The sequence below is a fragment of the Ovis aries genome, chromosome X (assembly GCF_016772045.2).
Source record: "Ovis aries strain OAR_USU_Benz2616 breed Rambouillet chromosome X, ARS-UI_Ramb_v3.0, whole genome shotgun sequence".
NCBI lineage: Eukaryota > Metazoa > Chordata > Mammalia > Artiodactyla > Bovidae > Ovis > Ovis aries.
The window spans coordinates 45,177,587-45,189,749 of record NC_056080.1 but is presented as its reverse complement, the minus strand read 5'-3'; the positions used below and the strand labels follow the sequence as shown (position 1 = coordinate 45,189,749).

The window sequence follows — 12,163 nt, the reverse complement described above, 5'->3', positions numbered from 1 at the left end:
GTTGGCAATTTGATCTCTGGTTCCTCTGCCTTTTCTAAAACCAGCTTGAACATCAGGAAATTCACGGTTCACGAATTGCTGAAGCCTAGCTTGGAGAATTTTGAGCATTACTTTACTAGCATGTGAGATGAATGCAATTGTACAAATTACAAATATATATTTTGTCATCCTCGACGCAGAGTCCCTAAAGATATTTCCTACTCGACACTTTGTTAATATAGCTGACTTACATGGAAAAAAAATATATGAAGAATGTTTCCAATTGTTATTTTCTTCAATCTGGTCTCATCAGTTTGTTTTAATCCATCTTATCAGTTTGTTTTAATCCTTCTTATCACTATTCAAAAATTGAAATATAGAATTTGAGAGGCTAGAATTAATTTTATGAAATTCACAATGGTGATTTTTCTCTGGGGAGAAAAGAGTGAGTGCAGATATTCATCCTACAGATTTTGTCATAATGGTTTATTTGGTCTTGAATCATAAATATTTCATAATTTCAGTTTTTAGTTCTTTAAATTGAATAAATTAGCAGTTTAAAATTATTTATAGTTTCTTAGTGCATAGCTCCTTTCGTCTATTCTTTGTTGTTGTTTTTTAAAATATATTTATTTATTTGGCTGGGTTAGGTCTTAGTTGTGCATGCAGGATCTTTGATCTTCACTGTAGCATGTGGGATCTACTTCCCTACCCAGGGATTGAACCCGGGCCCCCTGCATTAGGGGTGCAGAGTCTTAGCCACTGGACCACCAGGGAAGTCCCTATTCTTTGTTGTTAATATCTAATTTTATTGCATGTAGAGAAAGATTGAGCCTATCTGATACTGTCCTTTTGGAATTTATTGAGATTTTCTTTATGCCATAATGCCTGGCCCCATTAGTTGGAAATAGTAGTAATTTTAGTAATTGCCCCATTTGTTGGAAGTCACCTCTATTTGTTGGACTCTAAATGGGGCTTCCCTGGCGGCTCAGAGGATAAAACGTCTGCCTGCAATGCGGGGGACCAGGGTTTGATCCCTGGGTCAGGAAGATCCCCTGGAGAAGGAAATGGCAACCCACCCCAGCCTGGTAGCCTTCAGTCCATGGGGTCACAAAGAGTCGGACATGACTGAGCTGCTTCACTTTCACTTTCATATTCTATATAGGCTTGCTAATTCAAGCTTGTTAGCTGAGTTCAGATCCTTCATAGTCTAATGTTAAGTCACTCAGTTTGTCCATATACGAGCGAGTGTGTAAATTATCCACTAGGATTCACTGATTAGTTCAACAATTATTTATCAAAGACGTACCATGTGCCAGGCCCTGTCTTAGGTGTGGAGGTTATAGCAGTTAATGAAACAAAGACTGCACTCTCATGAAACTTACCTTCAGGTTGGAGGAGACAGACAATAAATAAATAAAGTCTATAATGTTTCAGGTGGTACGAAGAAAAATAGAACAAATAAAATAGCAAGTGACAGGGATGGTAGTAGGGGATGGGTGCTGTTTTAGATAAGGTGTGAGAGCAGACCTTTCTGATAAGGCAACATTTGAGCAGAATAGACAAGAGGAGTGGAGAACAAGTACAAATAAGGGAGCCCAAGACCGATTATGTCAAATGCCAGTACAAATTCCGTTCAGATGCTTTTACTTCATGTGTTTGTGCAGAGATTTAAATGAAGTAGGGAGGGGGCAAGGCATGTGATTATATGAGGAAAGATGTTCTAAGCAGAGGAAACAGTCTGTGCAAAGGCTGAGATGAAAGTGCACTTATGAAATAGTGCAGTTAGGCAGAAGGAGCTGTAGGTACCCTGGTCAGGGAAATCCCTAAAGGTCCATGGCCCTAATGGTCAAAGTCAAGCCATAGTAAAGGTTTGAATTTGTGTTTTACCTATTGTTTTCCTTATATCATTCAGTTTTTGTTTTATGTAGTTTAGTCCTCTTAATTTTTTTGATCTCTGCAAAGAGATTCAAGGCTGATATAGCTTGTTTGTAGACCATACTTTTATCAGTATAAAATATACTTCTTTGTCTAATGTTTTTCGGCTGAAACTTAACTTTGTCTGATATTACCGTTGGTTACATTTTGATAGAATTTTTATGAAATATCTTCAACAATTCATTTATTGTAAATATTTTTAACATTTTACCTCTTATGATATTAAAAACCCAGTATTTCTTTTTCTTTTAATAGAGGAATTTAAGCTCTTCCCTTTTATTATGATTGCTGATACATTTGGACTTTTTTCAGTCATCTTATTTTGTGTTTTCTAATTGCTGTGATACCCTATTTCTTCACATTTTCCTTTCCCTTTCCCATCAATGTAAGGTAATACCATCATAATCTGGTGTCTGATTGCCTTTCTGGCCCCATCACTAGTAACTCCTGCCTTGGCTCACTCTGCTCTGGACATACCAGTCTTATCCATGTCTCGGGGCTTTGCACTGGCTGTTGCTACTGTCTGGTATACTCTTCCTCCAGAAATCCACTTGACTTAATATTTCTCCTTCCTTACCTCTATACTCAAATGTCAACTTTCACTAAGGTTTTTTTTTTTTTTCTGACCACTATATTTATAATTATACTCCCAATACTCTCTCTACCATTCTTTGCCTTGTGTCTCTCCATAGCACTTTTTACCATTAAACATATGATGAAGGCACAGATTTTTTATATGATTTATTGACTGCTGTATATTTAAGCCTAGCATAATGCCTGGCATATACTTCCATACTTAGTAAATATTTATTAAGTAAATGAATGATGACTGACTGAATGAATTTAGTTCAATAAGCATTTTTAAAAAAATAGCAGCTAGATATTGACTGTACTCAGAAATGGGGAAATAGAAATTACTAATGAAATCACAGTTTCTGCCTGAAGGACCTTATGTTTTAATGAAGGGCATCAACTTGAAAGGATACTATCACTATATAATATTAATAGAAATAACTGGGTACTGTGGGATCCACTAGAGTTTCAGCCCTACAGAGGTGAGAAACAATTCAGGAAGCCTTCTGAAGGTGACATTGAGTATTAAAAGATGAGAAAAAGTTAGCCAGATGGAAAAGGGAAAAGCACTGTAGGAAATAAACATTGTTTTTGTTGTGGTAGTAGTTATTAAGAATGAAAAATTCCATAAGAATTGGATGCTTGAAAGAGGCTTTTAAACTTCCATATCTAAAGATTTTTCAGGTGCTAAATGTTTTTTTTTTAATTAGATAGTAAAAACTTGTTTTATACAACCATCTTTCCTGGACATGAGCTAGAAATCAATTTATGTCATATATTCTGTAACTTATAGAACTGTAAAGTTTATGTTTCCATTTCAGTTAAATAGTCATTTTCAATATACTTACATGGAAAGCATTAAAGATTCAGAACTGCCCCATAGTGTTCTGCAGGTTGTACACTGCACAGCTGCAGTGCATAGACTAGGATGCATAGCTTACACAACCATTTTGTGGAGGTCCTATTATGGGACATCATGATGAATAAGAATCCTGAACTCAGATTTATAAGAGGAAAAATAGGACAAATGCCAAAAATGACTCTCTTCTCTTTATGAGGCTTCAAAGGCTGATGAGGTTATAGCTAATTGAAGCTTCTTGGGAGAAGATAAGCAGGTAGTATTCTAATGGAGATGGAGTTGGTGAGGAAAGGAGTAGAAGAGCAGCATTAACTAAGAAGAGTATGAGAAAAGCCTGAACAAACTGCTTGATGAGACTGTGGTCTCTTTAGAATGGAGGACAGATTAAGGAACATTCATTGGAGAGCTATTTGGCTGAAAAAGGTCCAAATTATAGAGGAACTCAAAGTCCTGGCAGTGATGTTGGCATCAATTTGGTGAAGGGGATCAAGCAAACATTGCAGACTGCTGACCGCATAGCGTGGCACTCGTATGATTATACATATTGTATGCTGCCCAACCAGAAGGGTGCTATTTATGTTGTGTTCTACATGAATGATGCCTATAGTGTTTTGTAGTACAAAGCCATACACAATGGCTCTTACCCATAGACTCCATTCAGCTGCTAGAGGTTTTTTAGCCCCTACACCAGTGGCTCACATAGAAATTTTCTCAATTGTCTAATTACTTGCCAATATTTTAAATATATGTCAAGTAATAATATGGATGTCATTGTATTACTGTATACAAGTAGTGTACTCAATCCCTAGATTCAGCCATTTCACCAAGGAACCCAAGGTCCTTTTATTAGAGCATGGTATTTAAAAGCCAAGATCTGGGCACTGGATGTGCTCATTGGTACTGAGATATGATTGCTTCTAGACCCTCTTAGCAGACAAAGAAATGAAATAGATGTATGTATACTAACTCTTGTATACACAAATATCTATAATCTTATATCTATCTATAAATATCTACCTATCTCCCTTCCTACCTATCTACCTACATTCGTAGTGATGTTTCTGATTCTAATCCAGCACCCCAGGCACCTCTGGGTTTATTCTAGTCTACTCCATTTCTTTTGCCTTTTCATACGTTCATGGGGTTCTCAAAGCAAGAATACTGAAGTGGTTTGCCATTCCTTTCTTGAGTGGACCACAATTTGTCAGAACTCTCCACCATGACCCGTCCATCTTGGGTGGCCCTACATGGCATGGCTCATAGTTTCATTGAGTTAGACAAGGCTGTGGTTCATGTGATCAGTTTGATTCAGTTCAGTTCAGTGGCTCAGTTGTGTCTGACTCTTTGCAACCCCATGGACTGCAGGACTCCAGACTTCCCTGTCCATCACCAACTCCTGGAGATTACTCAAACTCATGTCCATCGATTCGGTGATATCATCTAACCATCTCATCCTCTGTCGTCCCCTTCTCCTCCTGCCTTCAATCTTTCCCAGCATCAGGGTCTTTTCCAATGAGTCAGATCTTCACATCAGGTGGCCAAAGTATTGAAATTTCAGCTTCAGCATTAGTCTTTCCAATGAATATTCAGAACTGATTTCCTTTAGGATGGGCTAGTTGGATCTCCTGGGAGTCTAAGGGACTCTTAAGAGGCTTCTCCCACAACACAGTTCAAAAGCATCAGTTGTTCGGTGCTCAGCTTTCTTTGTAGTCCAACTCTCACATCCATACATGACTACTAGAAAAACCATAGCTTTGACTAGATGGACCTTTGTTGGCAAAGTAATGTCTCTGCTTTTTAATTTGCTGTCTAGGTTGGTCATGACTTTTCTTCCAAGGAGCAAGTGTCTTTTAATTTCATGGCTTCAGTCAGCATCTACAGTGATTTTGGAGCCCAAAAAAATAAAGTCTGTCCCTGTTTCCATTATTTCCCATCTATTTGCCACGAAGTGATGCGACTGGATGCCATGATCTTCGTTTTCTGAATGTTGAGCTTTAAGCCAACTTTTTCACTCTCCTCTTTTACTTTTATCAGCAGGCTCTTTAGTTCTTCTTTGCTTTCTGCCATAAAGGTGGTGTCATCTGCATATCTGAGATTATTGACATTTTCTCCCAGCAATCTTGATTCCAGCTTGTGCTTCATCAAGCCTAGCATTTCTCATTATGTCAGTTCAGTCACTCTATCATGTCCAACTCTTTGCAACCCCATGAACCACAGCGCGCCAGGCCTCCCTGTCCCTCAACAACTCCCAGAGTCTACCCAAACCCATGTCCATTGAGTTGGTGATGCCATCTAAACATCTCATCCTCTGTTGTCCCCTTCTCCTCCTGCCCTCAGTCTTTCCCAGCATCAGGGTCTTTTCAAATGAGTCAGCTCTTCACATCAGATGGCCAAATTATTGGAGTTTCAGCTTCCACATCAGTTATTCCAGTGAACACCCAGGACTGATCTCCTCTAGGATGGACTAGTTGGATCTCCTTGGATTCCAAGGGACTCTCAAGAGTCTTCTCCAACACCACAGTTCAAAAGCATCAATTCTTCGGTGCTCAGCTTCCTTTATAGTCCAACTCTCACATCTCACCACTGGAAAAACCATAGCCTTGACTAGACGGACCTTTGTTGACAAGGTAATGTCTCTGCTTTTTAATATGCTGTCTAAGTTGGTCATAACTTTCCTTCCAGGGAGTAAGCATCTTTTAATTTCATGGCTGCAATCACCATCTGCAGTGATTTTGGAGCCCAGAAAAATAAAGTCAGCCACTGTTTCCACAGTTTCCCCATCGATTTGCCGTGAAGTGATGGGATTGCGTGCCATGATCTTAGTCTCATGATGTACTCTGCATATAAATTAAATAAGCAGGGTTACAATATACAGCCTTGATGTACTCTTTTTTTCTGATTTGGAACCAGTCTGTTGTTCCATGTCTAGTTCTAACTGTTGCTTCTTGACCTGCATACAGATTTCTCAGGAGGCAGGTCAGGTGGTTTGTTATTCCCATCACTTTAAGAATTGTCTGCAGTTTGTTGTGATCCACACAGTCAAAACTTTGGCTTAGTCAGTTTGATTAGATTCTGTGATTGTGGTTTTCACTCTGTCTGACCTCTGATGGATAAGGATAAGAGGCTTATGGAAGCTTCCTGATGGGAGAGACTGACAACGAGGAAACTGGGTCTTGTTCTGATGCACAGAGCCATGCTCAGTAAATCTTTAATCCAATTTCCTGTTGATGGGTGGGGCTGTGTTCCCTCCCTCTTGTTTGACCTGAGACCAAATCTTGGTAGGTAATGAAGATAATGGCGACCTCCTTCAAAAGGTCCCATGCATGCATTGCCGCACTCAGTGTCCTCGACCCTACAGCAGGCCACCACCAACCCATGCCTCTGCTGGAGACTTCTGGACACTCACAGGCAAGTTTGGGCCAGTCTCTTGTGGGGTCACTTCTCCTTTCTCCTGGGTCCTGGTGTGCACAAGGTTTTGTTTGTGCCCTCCAAGAGTCTTTTACCCCAGTCCTATGTAAGTTCTGTAATCAAATCCCTCTGACCTCCAAAGTCAAATTCTCGGGGGGTTCTCAGTCCCTTTGCCAGATCCCCAGGTTGGGAAATCTGTTGTGGGTCCTAGAACTTTCTTAAGAGTATGAGAATTTCTTTGGTATAATTGTTCTGCAGTTTTTGGGTCGTCTGCTTGGTGGCTGTATGGTGGGGTTAATGTCGACCTCCTCCAAGAGGGCTTATAACACAGGATGTGTGACCCAGGTAGCTTCACCCAGAGCCCCTGCCCCTGCAGCAGGCCACTGCTCACCTGTACCTCTGCAGGAGACTGAAACACAGGTCTGGCTTAGTCTCTGTGTGGTCTCTGGGTCCTGCTGCACACAAGGTTTTGTTTTAGCCCTCTGAGTGTATCTGGCTGATATGAGGTTTGATTCTAAACACGATTTTGCCCCTCCTACCATCTTGCTGGGGCTTCTCCTTTGCCCTTGGACATGGGATATCTTTTTTTGGTGAGATCCAATACTTTGGCCACCTGATGTAAAGAACTGACTCATTGAAAAAGATTCGGATGCTAGGAAAGATGGAAGGCAGGAGGAGAAGGGGACAACAAAGGATCAGATGGTTGGATGGCATTACTGATTCGATGGACATGAGTTTGAATAAGCTCCGGAGTTGGTGATGGACAGGGAAGCCTGGTGTGCTGCATTCCATGGGTCACAAAGAGTAGGACATGACTGAACTGAACTGAACCCCATTACTTATTTTTAAAGTTCTTTCCCTGATAGGGAGAAATCTAGGTCCTGTTGCCACAGTTTGTTTACTTATTTTTTCAACAATAATAATGAAAAGTGGGCTTTCCTGATGGCTCAGATGGTAAAGAATCTGCCTGCAATGCAGGAGACAGGTTCAATCTTTGGGTCAGTAAGATCCCCTGGAGAAGGGAATGGCTACCCACTCTAGTATTCTTGCCTGGAGAATACCTTGGATAGAGGAGCCTGGTGGACTAAAGTCCATGGAGTCGGAAAGAGTTGGACATGACTAAATATGCACATACACACACATTAATGTAAAGTAGTTTTAGAATTGTTGCTGTGAGAAACAAATTTATCAACTAAAATGCAATGTATATATACAGTTCTTTTTGTGTTTAGCCTTAGATTATCCAGTAAAAATACTGTTTTCCCAAGTTAATCAGAAATACTTAAATAAATAGATAAATGGGGAAGAAGAGACAAGTCTTGCTTACAAGATAATTCCAAATAATACAGGTTGATACTCACTCTTCCAGGAGATGGAACCTAATCTTTTCGGTGGGCTAGACTGTGACTCATATCCAAAGTTTTGTAGGGAAAAGGAAAAATAATAGCTTTACAATGGAGAGGCATGGCAAACACTACATTCACCAGTGATGTGAAGGTTATGTGTTTTGTTGCTCAGTCGTGTCTGACTCTTTTCAACCCCATGGACTGTGACCCATCAGACTCCTCTGTCCATGGGATTCTCTAGGCAAGAATACTGGAGTGGATTGCCATTTCTTTCTCCAGGAGATCTTCCCAACCCCGGAATTGAACTCAGATCTCCTGCATTACAGGTGGTTGCCTTACCATCTGAGCTAATAGGGAAGGCTGATGTGAAGGGTGATGTCATCAGTAATAAGTGAAGTTGATAATATATACCACATGATATGATGTTATAAGAAAGGTATTTGAGGGGCATTCTACTGGATATAAAGCCAGTATCCCTCAAGATAATGAAGGTCAGGAAAGACTGAGAAACTGTCAAAGACTAGAAGAGACTGGGGAGACATAACTAAGCTTAATGTAGTATCCTGGATTGGGTCCTGAAGTGGAAAAGACAATATTAATAGAAAAGCTAGTGACATCCAAATAAAGTCTGCAGTTTGTTTAATAGTAATGTACTGTACAATAGTAATGTAGATTTCTTAGGTGACAATTGTACTTGGAAATGAGAGATACTAACAATGGAGAGAATTGAGTGAGGAGTATATAGGGACTCTGTACTATCTTTGTTAACTTTTCTGTAAATCTGAAATTATTCAAAAGTGGTTTATTTTTTTTTGAAGTTAATGAAATTGGCTTTTTTCCCCTCACAAGCTTCATTGAGGTTATGTCATGCATTTATAATATACTGAAATTTATTTGTCACATGTTTCATTACATCCTAGGATCCCCTGGTATCTTGGTTGATTTTAATTCTACTCTTTGTTCTGTAAAATTAGATGAGTTTTTTTACAAATGCATAGAATCATGTATCTACTACTCTAGTACCACACTGAAGAGTTAGTCTCATCCTACAAAAATTTTCTTGTGCAATCCATTTGTTGTTAACTAGTCCTTTACCTCAGTCTCTGGCAGCTACTGATCTATTTTCCATCTCTATAGTTTTACCTGAGTCTCCTGCTTTGCAAGCAGATTCTTTACCATTTGAGCCACAAGGGAAGCCATAATGTCAGATAGGTAGAATCATACAATATATAGCCTTTGAATATGCTTTTTTTTTCCACTTGTAAAAATACATTTATGATTCATCCACCTTGTGGCATGAATCAAGTATGCTTTTTTTAATTGCCTACTAGTATTCCATTGTATAGCTATAACATTGTTTTTGACAGTTGTCTTTTAACAGACATCTTGGTTATTCCTAGTTAGGAGTGATTATGAATAAAGCTACTCTTTAAACATTACAATACAGGTTTTTTGATGTGAATATATAGTCTTTCAGTTACCTTGGGTAAATACTTAAGAGCAGGATTACTGAATCATATGATAAATATATTGTATGCATTTACATTTATAAGAAACTGTCAAATTGTCTTCCAAAGTGGCTGTACCATTTTGAGTTTCCACAAATCATAAATAAGATTCCTGTGACTCTGTGTCTTTGACAATATTTGATATTGTTATCAGAGGAAACACCACTTTTAAGTTCAATAATTCACTATAAGAACTCACAGAATTCAAAAAAAGCTGTTAAGCTCATGTGGTGGTGGTTTAGTCACTAAGTCATATCCAACTCTTGCGATCCCATGGACTGTAGCCTGTCAGGCTCTTTGTCCATGGGATTCTCCAGGTGAGAATACTGGAGTGGGTATTTCCTTCTCCAGAGGATCTTGCCAACCCAGGAATCAAACCTGGGTCTCCTGCATTGCAGGCAGCTCATAGTTATGGTTTATTACAGAGACAGGATACAGATTAAAATCAGCCAAGAGAAGAGGTGTATAAGACAGCGTCCAGGAGAGTTCCAAGTGAGAAGCTTCCAACTGTCCTCTTCCAGGAGAATTGTGGATAGAAATGACTTCTCTCAGCAATGATGTGTAATAATACACACAGAGTATTGTCAACTAGGGAAGCTCACTTGAGCCTTCGTATCCAGAGAGTTTACTGGGACACAGTCACGGAGACACATGACTGCCTGTGTGACTGATCTTAGTTTCCTGCTCCTCCAGAGGAGGGCTGATACCACATGACCCAAAGCCCCACCATAAATCACATTGTTAGACTATCTGGTGTGGTCTAAGGCTCTCCAGTGAAACAAAGACACTTATCAGGTAGGACTGTTAAGGACTTTAAACATTATGTCCCTGGAGCCATGGACACAAGCTAACCTCTGTTCAGGTAAGGTTAATTTTCAACTATGTAAATAAAAGCTTCATATTTTCTAATCTATTATCTGTGCTCCTGCTAAGTCACTTCCATTGTGCCCAACTCTTTGCAACCCAATGGACTGTAGCCTGCCAGGCCCCTCTGTCCATGGGATTCTCCAGGCAAGAATACTGGAATGGGTTGCCATTTCCTTCTCCAGGAGATCTTCCGGGGATCTAACCCATGTCTCCTGGGTCTCCTGCATTGGCAGGCAGGTTCTCTACCACTAGTGCCACCTAGGAAGCCTTAATCTATTATCTGACTTTATATGAAAAAAAAAACTGAAGCTTTTTATATAAACAAAAATAGTTAACTTTTCACTAAAACTCTGTAATACTGTGTGTGTGTGTGTACAGAGAAAAAAAAGGGTAGGGAGAAGGAGGGAGCAAGAGTTATATAGAGAGATTGAGATTATAGTAATAATATACTTAGGAAACTTTCTCAGGCTGTATTACTATCATTTATATGTTTGGTTCTCTTCTTCATGTTAGTTGTTAGGAGGTATGAGGTAAAGTTATACCAAGGCGTTTCTCTGTTGTTTGCTCTTTTATAAACTTCTGATATCAATATTATTGAGATTTTAGTTAGATCATAAATTTGTATTTTACTTTGTTTCATTGCATTTTTTATTATTTTAGGGTTGATAGGACACAAACATCCTAGACAAATTTTTCAAAGGTCATTGTTAGATCATTGTCAGATTTCAAGCACAAGATAAGAAACCAACACTTGTATTTGCCTTGCTTTCTTCCAAAATCCTAGTGACACATCCAAATAGATATTTTTAAAATATTGATCCATAAAAGCTCTGGAAAAAGACAGATATCATTGGTGAACCAGAGCTTTTAAGTGATTTTTGGAAGGTGGAATGTGGAAAGGTTCCTATCTATGGGAAAACCAAAAGAAGACAGCTGCCTGGAGAGGGCCCGCTTCTTCGCCAGAGACCCAGTGACATACCAAGCTCTGAGCTCACAAGCACAGAGAGGGAAAATGGTCATTATTATAGTAAGAAGGTCCTCTGCTGCTGCTGCTGCTGCTAAGTCGCTTCAGTCGTGTCAGACTCTGTGTGACCCCATAGATGGTAACCTACCAGGCACCCCCGTCCCTGGGATTCTCCAGGTGAGAACACTGGAGTGGGTTGCCATTTCCTTCTCCAATGCATTAAAGTGAAAAGTGAAAGTGAAGTCACTCAGTCGTGTCCAACTCTTAGCAACCCCATGGACTGCAGCCTACCAGGCTCCTCCATCCATGGTATTTTCCAGGCAAGAGTACTGGAGTGGAGTGCCATTGCCTTCTCCGAAGAAGGTCCTCTAGTGAAGACATAACTTGTATGTTTAGTGCCTCCAAGTTCATACAGCACCTTTGTACATATAAGATGGTGCCCCTTCTTGGCAAGTGAGTTACAAAATGGTACATCTTCCTCATGAGTTTGCACATACCAGGGCACAGAGTTTTGAAGGTGAATGCAACTGAATTGCAATCCTACTCATTGCCTTAGTGGGATATCTCTGTTCAGGGAAAAACCTCTACAACCTTAGCTGGTTTCCCAGGTTTTTGTTTGTTTGTTTGTTTTGTTTTTCCATTTTATTGCACCTGCAAGATAAGTGTGTAGGAGCACCTCTGTTCTTCTTAGGGAAGGTGGTTCTTCAAGTGCTATGTGGAA

At 39.7% G+C, this 12,163-nt stretch overlaps 1 non-coding gene across 1 annotated transcript; it reads right to left on the bottom strand.

Moving 5' to 3' along the window:
• Nucleotides 1-683: 683 nt before the first annotated feature.
• Nucleotides 684-756, bottom strand: TRNAR-CCU (transfer RNA arginine (anticodon CCU)). Its single transcript has one exon. It is a non-coding gene; the product is annotated as a tRNA-Arg (tRNA).
• Nucleotides 757-12,163: the final 11,407 nt, after the last annotated feature.